Genomic DNA, 10,602 nt, shown 5'->3' with positions numbered 1-10,602 from the left:
CACACTTTTTGAACTATCGACACGCTTTTAAAATAGTCATATTTGCAAACTTGCTTGTTGCTTTATCACCACACTTTTGATCTATTGGCACGCTTAAACCATGGCCGTATATAGAACCCTATAACCACGCTTTTAAAACGTGCCAAAAAATATACATACAGCCACGCTTCTAAAAACATGCCCATTGGTTTTGGTTACACTTCAAAAGCATGTCAATAGGAACATATTGCCACGCTTTAAAAGCGTGGCTATATCCTTATCAAATTAAAAAATAATCCTAGTATATGCTTAGAAAATCAAAAGAACAAAACAAAGTAAACCTTGTTTGCAACCACCAAGAACAATAAGCATGTAGAAAACAAAGTCAAGCAGCTGGTCAAACAATTTTACATTATCTAGAAGAATCTGTAATCATATTGGGGATACAAAATTACAAACTAGTGTCATTACAATCTTCAATGAGGTTGAGGGAAATTTAAAACTTCCCTTGGCACCTAGTCCAACAAATGGATGCATGATCTTGCCACGATCCTTTTTCCAGTTCCAAGTTATTGAGTCTTAAATTTGAAATGTTATCCAAACTTAAAGAATCTCGAATAAACAAGGAAGATCAAGCACCTGTGAAGATAAAAGAGAAATAGTTACAACCATGGAGTGAAACACAGCCACAGCAATATATGACACAAGTTAACTACTCAAGCAAAATCCTCTGAATCCAAATACCACTACAGATTAAGAAGCGTGTAAATTACACACAAGTATTGCTATATATATAACTTGAAATTCATGTAGCTAATTTCATGGAGATCTCACGTGACATTTTTTTTCTTACTCATACCACAGTACAATGAGATGCAACCAAAGATTGATTAATCAGAAACATAGAAATGAAAAGTTAAAGAAAGAACTTTTAGTGGAGATCAAATACCGTGAACTCAATTTATGCAGCAACAACACTCCAACTCACATTATACAGCACTCTAGTCCAGAAAATCAATTGAATTGCTGATACTGATTTTGCAACAAAACAACAGTCATATTGTTCTACTTATCCACCCTATATTAGTACAAATACGTTCCTCCAATGTGACAAGTGGAATGAAATTAAATTCAAGAAAAATTCTTTTTAAAAAAAGGTTGGACAGATTACATTGAATTCATAATTAGTGGAAAACAACTACCTTATGTTGTTTGTATTTCTCTGTGAGCTTGGAAAGAGCCACCTCTCCTACTGAGGTACAAATCATGTATATTTTGAGCACGTTCCTTCAATTCGGCAGGTTTATATCTAGTGAGTTGATGAAGTGCTGCATTCTGTAAATAAATCATTTAATTTAGTAATTGAATCCAACTTGGATATTGAATCTGTGCTTTAGAAGAATGAACCATTACCCAAGGAGGTGTCTTTGTGTCTTTGGGCTTAAGCATAAATCTTGATAGAAATACAACACATGCTGCCACCAAAGAAGACAAGAATTTCACACAATTATAATCCAACAAACTGAGCTCAGCGATGTAGCTAGTGAGAAACTCAAACTGCATGTCTGAAGTCTGTATTAGGAAACAGGAATAATGTTAGTCAACTGATAAACTAGAAATAATAATTTTGGTAGTTTCATTAGTAGAGTAAATTACTGTCACTAACATGCTTTCTAAAAATTAGCAACTAGTATATTGAAACAGAGTTCACTTACATCTTTAGAGAATAACTTTTACATGCATTTGGTCCATTGATCTGGAAACTTCCACTAGAATTCTTGTTTGAATTTCCCAAGCCATAATCTGTGTATTCCCAGAATCCATTTTGAATACAGAGAAGATTGATCTATCAAGAATTTCAAACTCATAATAGACCTCTTCTTTATTGAACACAATCAGTTTTAAATTTATGCATGTCCTTGCCAGGATAATCGAAACTTTGCCACAAAAGGTTGACCTCACTATTAGTATCTTGTCCATTTTTCACTACAAGATTTCCTGTATCCAAGAGTTGTGCAATTGAGCTACTCATGACTTTGGTTTTGCTTGCTATGTTGGATGACCAAATGGTTTTATTTGCGTTACTAAGAAGCTCAAGAACCCCCTTCTTGTTTAACCTTAAAGCTCCTAACTTGTTGTGAAGGGGGCTTTCTCTGTTTGCTACTCACACAATTGCTGCATTCCCTGATGAAGCAATAAAATAGAAGCACTTTAGAAAATCTTCTGCAGACAGATGAAATGCAAAGCAAGCCAACATGTCAATGACAAAAATTGCTAAAAAATTCACAAGATATATTGGTTATTGGTTATTGGTTCTTGATATATTAGAATACAATAAAAAGAAGCACAGAAAGATTCAACAACAATTATTTGTATTACTAGAAAAATGAAACATAACCAACTCCAATTTCACATATAATTCAATCAAATCCAACTAGAAAAATAAAGACAAATCAAATTTTAATATAACCAGGCAATGAATTATCCGCTAAATCTGAGTAATAAACGACAACAAAATAAATTGCAATCATACAAAGTCTTGCAAAATCTCTCAATCACCTGTCAACAATCCCTCAATCAATGGAAGAGCTTCAGGCAGGGACTTGAACCTGAAAATAAGTGTGGCCTTGGAGAGCTTCAGGCGGGGCTTGCTTCGAGCGACAGGAGGAGACAAAGGAGCGATGGACAGCGCAAGAGGAACAAGTTTCACCGCCAGTGGAGAGCTTCAAAAGACGATTTTGCCTTGGAGACGACGATTCTGCCGTTGACAACCTTGCTGGACGGCGACAATTCTCCCTCTGACGCGACGATTCTATCTCTGATGATTCTCCTTAGGCGCATCACGACGATGTACTCCTCAGGCTGGGTGTCAGACGCACGGCGGAGATTCTATGGTGACCTTGAGAGTGGGAGGGGGAAGAGCGTGGTGGTGAGAAGAGAGATGGGGGAGAATATGAAATTTGGGAGTGACAGCAAGGGGTTAGGGAATTAGGGTTTCTCAACACATATATATATATATATATATATATATATATGGGGCAATTTATTTACTATAATAAATAATATGGGAACCAAATTTATCAAAATGCATAAAATGGAAAACGGATACCAAATTGCATTTTTCCCATAATCTATGTAAACCGCGAGGTAATCCGCTGTAGGGGTGTCGTGGATTACGTGCTAGACGAAATAAGCGTAAACCGCGATAGGGGTATCGCGGTTTACGTTTGGATGTATAATGTGCATAAACTGCGACAGGGGTGTAGCGGTTAATGTATTAGTATAAATACACTGAAGGGGTCTCGCGGATTACATTTGTGCTGGAGATAAAGTTTTTTAGAGAGAGAGGTTTTCTAGAGAGAGGAAAAGAGAGAAAAGTGTGGGTTGGTTTAGTGGAGATCGGAGCCAGGACTATGGCGGAGGCACGCAGACTTTACAGGCTCAACGACATTGCGCACGTTGCTAGAAGCATAAACGAAAAGGTTAGTTTGGTTATTTTTAATTAATGTATTTTGCATAATATTTTTCGTATAACTGTGATTTAGGTATTTAAATTTAGATTTAAATTATTATTTTAAACCATAAAATGTAGTATTTAATTAATTTAGATTAAGGTCTTGAATCGTTTATGCCTTTCATTGAATTTTGTGATTAGAAAATAGGAACTGTATGTTACCTGTTTAAACATTAATATTGTATATTTTGTGTTAGATTACTTTAAATTAGTGTTAGTTTTTTTATATGTTTGGTTTCTTCTGTTACATGCACCAACCCACGAGATGTATTTATAGTGTCCGGAAGCAGCAGAACATGCCTCTGCATGACAAGATCGTACTGTATCTGGAAAGGGCCGGTTTGTACCACCTGGTGAGGCTCAACGCCAGGTGCTTCTGGTTGGACGAGCCCTTAGTGAGCGCTTTCATTGAGAGGTGGCATCTTGAGACGCATACCTTTCATATGCCCTTTGGAGAGTGCACTATCACGCTCCAGGATGTAGCATACCAGTTGGGGCTGCCTGTGGATGGTTTACCTGTATCCGGGTGCCTTACAGATTTTGAGAAATTTACGGAAAAAGACAAACCGGCATGGGAGTGGTTTCAGGAACTGTTTGGCGAGCTTCCACCACAAAATAAGGTCAAGCAGTATACAGTCCACTTCACCTGGTTTCATGAGAGGTTCAGGATGCTGCCAAATGATGCTACGGAGGAGATCATATGTATATATGCACGGGCTTATATTATGATGGTGCTTTCCACTCAGTTGTTCGGTGACGAGTGGAAACCAGGTTCATATACGGTGGTTACCCTTTGTGGCGAGACTTGATGACATGGGCAGTTATAGCTGGGGGTTGGCAGCGTTGGCCTGGCTATATCGTTGCATGTGTTGGGTGGCCAACAGAAACGTAACGAACTTGGCAAGCCACCTGCAGCTACTGCAGTCATGGATTTTCTGGCGGTTTCCTAGCCTCAGGCCGCGAGAATTCGACACATATTCCTTCTCATTGGCTTCCAGGTATACATATCTGAACAGTTAGACTTGAATTGTAACTTTTTTTCTTATGGTTCTACCTGTTAACATTGTATTCGTTCAGGTGGGCCACCTACTTGCCGACATCCGACCGCAAGGAGGAGAGTCGTCCAGTGTCGCCAAGCGTTGGACCGATTAAGCAATCGAGATGTAAGTTTATTCATTTTTTATCTAGTAATTAACTATAAATTTGTTTGTTAATGGACTTATAAAATGTATTCTGTCAACGTTTGTAGATTGTTTGGGAGCCTTATGCTTCGCTCGACGTGATGGCTATTCATCCCGAGATTCTCACAGAGGAGCACAGTCGGTTATGGCGTGCATGTACCTGCTTGATATACGTCGCCGTCATTGAGTGGCACCAGGGGGATAGGGTGCTGCCACAGCTGGATGGCGTTCAGCACGAGCCTGAGCAAGCCTCGAATATAGACTGGCTCCATGCCAAGGATGGGAGGAGTAGGGACAGATGGTTCCCAAGCTATTATCAGGTATGGCACCTTAGTTGGCAAAACAGGGTTGATGTTATCCTATGTATCCCCCGGGTGCCTGATTCCAGGTCGTCCGCAAACTTTCTGCGATGGGTGGTATAGAGTGGCCCATAGATTTCTGTCGCCAGATTCCTTGATTGCCGATCCTAGAGCTGAGGAGATCAGTTAGGATGTTTAGAGAGGGTCGTCACAGGCGCCTTCTAGGGTTCCAATGCCAGACGTGCCTGATAACGACGCGTTGGTACCCGGGCTACAGACTGTGAGTGGCGATAGCTGGATGACATGATTCAGGATGACAGATCTGGTGGCGACGGAGTCAGACACGCCGATCACCGTGTCCGTCTTGGCTGTCCTCAGCGTCGGGGTGGTTCATCAGGGGTCACATCTAATGGTACTGGTGATAGACCCACTGAGCAGGCAGGGGCGGAGACACAGGAGGTTCCTTTTACACATGTTTCGAACTCCCACATATACCATGACATCCATGGCCAGATGTATGATGACTTGGCGGATCCGACTTTCACGATGAATATGGACCACAAGGTTAGGAGTTCACAGTTCTACTCCGACTTTGCAGATCTCATCCGGGATGACGACCCTCCGCATCTTCAGCAGCAGACCCCATAGGATTAAGGGCCTGAGACCCAGATGGACGATGCGCAGGGGTACCGCCTAGATATGCAGGATATGCAGCGGTACCAGCCGCAGATGTCTGACCCTCATGGGTTCCAGCTCCAGCTACATGTAGACCTGAATGAGCCTACTGACCGCCCATATGACAGTTGGTTGGGCATGGGAGGGACGCCGCCATCTGCATATGACGTAGGCATGCCTGTCGATCCTCCAACACAGCAGCACCAGAGGCCAGTCAGAGTGAGACGGGTCGCTCGATATAGTACAAGGTCGCATCTCCTGGGCCCATTTGGACATGACTCTCACCAGAAGGATGAGGATACGCGGGAGCCGTAGCTTACTATTTTATGTTTTCATTGAAGAAACCTATGTAATTCAAATTTGTCATGTAGTTTTGTTTTATGTGTTTGTACTTAGTTTATGTCCATTGAATTAGATGTGTTATGTATTTTTTTGTTAACAATACACATACTTCATTTTATGTCTATGCAAATTTTATACTAACGCATAAACCGCTACAGCCTTGTCGCGGTTTATGCACATTATACATCCAAACGTAAACCACGACACCCCTGTCACGATTTATGCTTATTTCGTCTAGCACGTAATCCGCGACACCCCTACAGCGGATTACGTGTATTGGTAAACCGCAAAACCGCTGTTGCAGTTTACATAGATTATAGAAAAAATGCATTTTGGTATCCGTTTTCCATTTTATGCAATCTGGTAAATTTAGTTCCCATATTATTTATTATATTAAATTGCCCTAGGAAATGAGTATGCTTTAAAAAGGTGACAAACAAAAAATAGCCACGCTTCAATAAAAAGCGTGGCGACAAGATTTTCAAAATGTCACCGTAAAGTAATTCTATTGGTACACTTTAAAAGGTGACTGTTGTTCTTTATGGCCACGTTTTTGAAGCGTGTAAAAAAATCCGTAACCAAATTTTTAATCATTCGCCACCCTCAAAAAAGCGTGGCCAAATTTTTGATCAATTGCCACCCTCGTAAAAACATAGCCATTGTTTGGCCACGCTTTTAAAGCATGGTAAGAAAAAAGTGTGGCGACAAGCCTTTTTTCTTGTAGTGCCCAGGCTCTTGCTTACACTCCAAGGCTAAGACTTAGCCTCCGCTTAAGTCTCAGCTTCAACCTCAATCTCATCTAGAGGTGTATGCGAATCAAATTGGATTGGATTTGGACAAAATTTCGATATGTAAACTTCAGATTTGATAAGATATATTTGCATTTTTAGGTTTGAATCGAATCTGATTTGCATAAAAAAATTCTAACCTTTCTTCCTGAAAATAGAAAAAAAAAAATTTTTTACTCACCTTTTTACTCCCAAGTAATTGGTTTCCCTGCCTAGATTATTCTTGTACAAATGCATCAACCATTCTAAGAAAAAAATTAACCCAAAACTTAAAATTTTGATATCTATATTTAATAAACCAAATAAAATCATGACATAGTTTAATTATGTGAATATAAAACTAAAAGTACCCATATCTTAATGTTAAAGAAATTACTTGACAATCGACGAAGGCGACTCACACAGAAGCTCCTGCAGCTAACACAATGAAGAATATGACTGATGGAAAGCTCTAATATATCTAAGACGGTGAAGAATGCTAGAGGCAAAGCTCTGCCATTCTGCAATCATGACAACGAGGAATGAAGAAAGCAGGGAGTAATGGATATGGTGGAAGGAGTAAGGGATCATAGCCGAATGGGATTAGGAGTGAAAGTATAGTATGTGTGAATTGCTGCTGGTAGGTGATTACTGATTTATTTTTTAATTTTTTTTAAACTAATAAATAAATAATTTGGTGAGTGCCTCCAAGCCTGCTTTGTCACTTCCCGGGGGCTAAACGGCGCGAGTTAAGTGGTGTTTTTTGTTCATGGTCCTAATATTCATTCGTAGCCTGCCTTTTTGATGGCATAAACAGGCTGGCTCATATGTGCTTTTGCCTTTTTTTTTAATTGAAGACATAAGCACAATCAAATGACAATGCCACTCTTCAATTATCCCTGGATTGCAAATGTCTTAGAATATCACAATTCAAATACTCAATGATCTAGGAAGCATAGATTTCTGGAATAAGGTCATAATCACTAAAATGAAGTGAGTTGATGAGTTTGTGACATTAAGAAAAATAGTGTGTGAATTCTAAGTTTGCGCACGGTTTAGAACTCATGCACTAGCACTTGAAAGCTGTCACAACTACATAAAGTATGCATATACTCACTCATTTTAATGTGCCTAAGATGCTTTAAAGAACACTTGCAAGTTGAAACAAACACACAAGCAACAAGAAGCATAAGGACACTTAGGCAAATAATCAAGCAATTGATATAGTGTGATGGATTATGCAAAAGAAGAGGTTTAGAGTATGTGATGTTGTCATTGAAATTCAATTTTCAAATAATCCAATCATGGCAATTGTATCAAACGCATATAGTCAAAACTCAATCAATAAGAACTAGCATCTCAAGCAATCCATCATATCAAACTAAACTTGGTAAATGATGCCAAACAAAATCAAATATTCTAAATCACATGGTAGCTACAACATGCAATTTAAAGCACAAGTTAGACATAGAGGCATATTCAAGCAATTGGTGAATAAACAAGAATAATGGTTAAGCAAGGTGAGAGGAATAAGTTCAAACACCAAAAGACCTCAAACATTCAAGATTCAAAAATTTTAGTCAATTAGAAATATTCACATTTACATCAATGCATAGCAAGCATTGATTTTTAGAGATTGAACCAAATTTCCATTAAAAACTGAGACATATTATCAAACAAGCAGTGTGCATATACTCAAAGTTTACACAAATTTAGCACAAAATCACCACTAAAAACAGAATCAGTAGCAAATCAAGTAGCGAGAGCAGAAACAATCAGTAGCCAACAGATATAGCATTCACTCAATCAGCAAGAGTAACATGCATAGCAGCATCAAATGTCAATATCAATCCCAGCATGATTCATAAAAAAAAACAATTTCACAAAATTCAGCATCAATTACACAAAACCAACAGCATCTTGCAGTGGTTCAGCAACAAATCAATGCAACCAAGTAGTAGCTGACAATTCAAATTCAAATAAATGCTATTCAACCAAATTTCAGCAATTATTCAACAAAACAAACAGTCTTTTAACATCTATTCATTAAGTTCAACATAAACAACACCAAATCAGCAACATTTCAGCAGAAACAAACCCTAAAACAGCGACTCATCAATACGGTCAAGCATTTTCCACACAATTTCATTAGTCCCAGAACCTAATAACCTATTCTACCCTATCTTAACAACCTAAAATCCACTAAAACAGAAAATTAAATCTAACTAAACTGATCTAGAATCAAACTAAGGAACTAAAACTAACTAAAACAGGAATTGAAAGCAAAACGGTAACCTGAATTTTAGCAGCAGGTGGAAACGAAGAAGAGGAGAAGGAGTTGCGGTGGCACTGTGTTGTTGCCACAGCCAGCAATGGCGCACGCAAGTGGTCGCCGAACGACGAGAAACAGGGGCTGGAGTTTCTTTGCCCTGTTCTGTTCAGCTGCGAAGCAGTGACTGCTTCCGCGAGCTCGGGGCGAGCTAGAGAAGAAGGAAAGAAGAGTCACGGCGTCGCAAGTGTTGCTGGCGGCGATAAAGGGCGCGGCGTTAATGGTGAAAAGAGAAGAGGAAGGAGTAGCGGTGATGGTGTGACGGCGGGTGGGGCGGCGCTGTGGAGGAGATGGTGATCGGTGATGATGGTGAAGAAGATGGGTGATAGGTGGTGAAGGGAAAAGCTGCGCTGAAGAGAGGGAGAAGAAAAAAGAAACAGAGCGAATTAGGGTTTCTTTTAAAACGCACGGAGGTTACACGAGAAACGCCCGCGCAACCGGAGCTTTTCCTCTGTTTGCCCCTTCCTTTTACCATTCAAGCTTAAAATGAATTTTCTAATCTGAATTTTAACATTTTAAAGCCAAAATCAATCCCAAAATATACAAATAAACTAAAATTCTAATAAATCCAATAAAAAAATTATTTAAATTAAAAAAAACTATAATAAAAAAATTTATAGATAAGTTTTTAACAAAATTTTCAATCTCTAAAATTATTTTTACCAATCAACCATATCATTTATAATAAAAATCTACCAAATTAAACTAATAAAAAAGTAAAATATTTACAAAAATAATAAAAAAAAAGTGAAATTTAAAAGATTTTACTATAGTGGGATGTTTTTCACCTAACATTTTTATTTATTATCCTTAAGTTAGATAATTAGTGAAATTCTTGTCATGAAGACTTGTACTTGAATTCATCCTTAAATCTCCATCAATGTTTGATCTTGACATGCTTTCTCGGATTCAAAAGTGCTAACACCAAACTTCTAAAAATTTCAAGAAATGTGAAGAGCCCCCGAATTGTTGATTATCACATTATATTCTAGGATCCCAAATTTTATATGTTCATTCACTTTCTTGTTGATCTTCATACTTCTTCGAGTGATAAAATTTTGGAATTCTCACTTAAACTCAAAATCCTCATCCAAAATCTCTTGAATTGAGCCTTATGCCACCTCCGAAACCCAAAGCTTGAACTTTCCTCTATCATGAACCTTGGTTTTTGTTGTCAACTACTATCCAATTCCTTCTTGCTTAGTGTAACACTCTTACTATCATAATATCACGCTTCCGATTGCGTTACTATAATAGTGAGAATATTACGACAACCTTTACATATATCTTTACATAGTAGGAGCCTTTAGCTAAAAAATGCATAGAGTTTTCTTTGAAAAAAAATCGAAAATACTTTTTTTTTTTTTACAAACATACATACATCCAAATCGATCACAAAACCTCACATGTACATATATAAATACAAAGATTCTTCGTACAAGTAACTTACAAATATTACATATCATTACAATCACGGCTCATATCCCTCTTTACAAAAATATAACAATAATGGCGA

At 38.3% G+C, this 10,602-nt stretch overlaps 1 long non-coding RNA gene across 6 annotated transcripts; it reads right to left on the bottom strand.

Moving 5' to 3' along the window:
- Positions 1 to 373: 373 nt before the first annotated feature.
- LOC107609253 (uncharacterized) lies at positions 374 to 9,551 on the bottom strand. 6 transcript variants are annotated; one of them, XR_002350007.2, is made up of 7 exons: positions 7,155 to 9,551; positions 6,960 to 7,023; positions 2,539 to 2,878; positions 1,695 to 2,163; positions 1,393 to 1,551; positions 1,182 to 1,314; positions 374 to 618 (listed from the first exon to the last, which is right to left on the bottom strand). It is a non-coding gene; the product is annotated as an uncharacterized LOC107609253 (long non-coding RNA). The 6 variants fall into 6 exon arrangements; XR_001613106.3 differs by having other exon boundaries at positions 6,960 to 9,551; XR_015892327.1 differs by having other exon boundaries at positions 2,539 to 7,023.
- Positions 9,552 to 10,602: the final 1,051 nt, after the last annotated feature.

This window comes from Arachis ipaensis, chromosome B7 (assembly GCF_059453495.1).
Source record: "Arachis ipaensis isolate K30076 ecotype BB chromosome B7, ASM5945349v1, whole genome shotgun sequence".
In the NCBI taxonomy this organism is placed as follows: Eukaryota; Viridiplantae; Streptophyta; class Magnoliopsida; order Fabales; family Fabaceae; genus Arachis; species Arachis ipaensis.
This window is presented reverse-complemented; position numbering and strand designations above follow the sequence as displayed.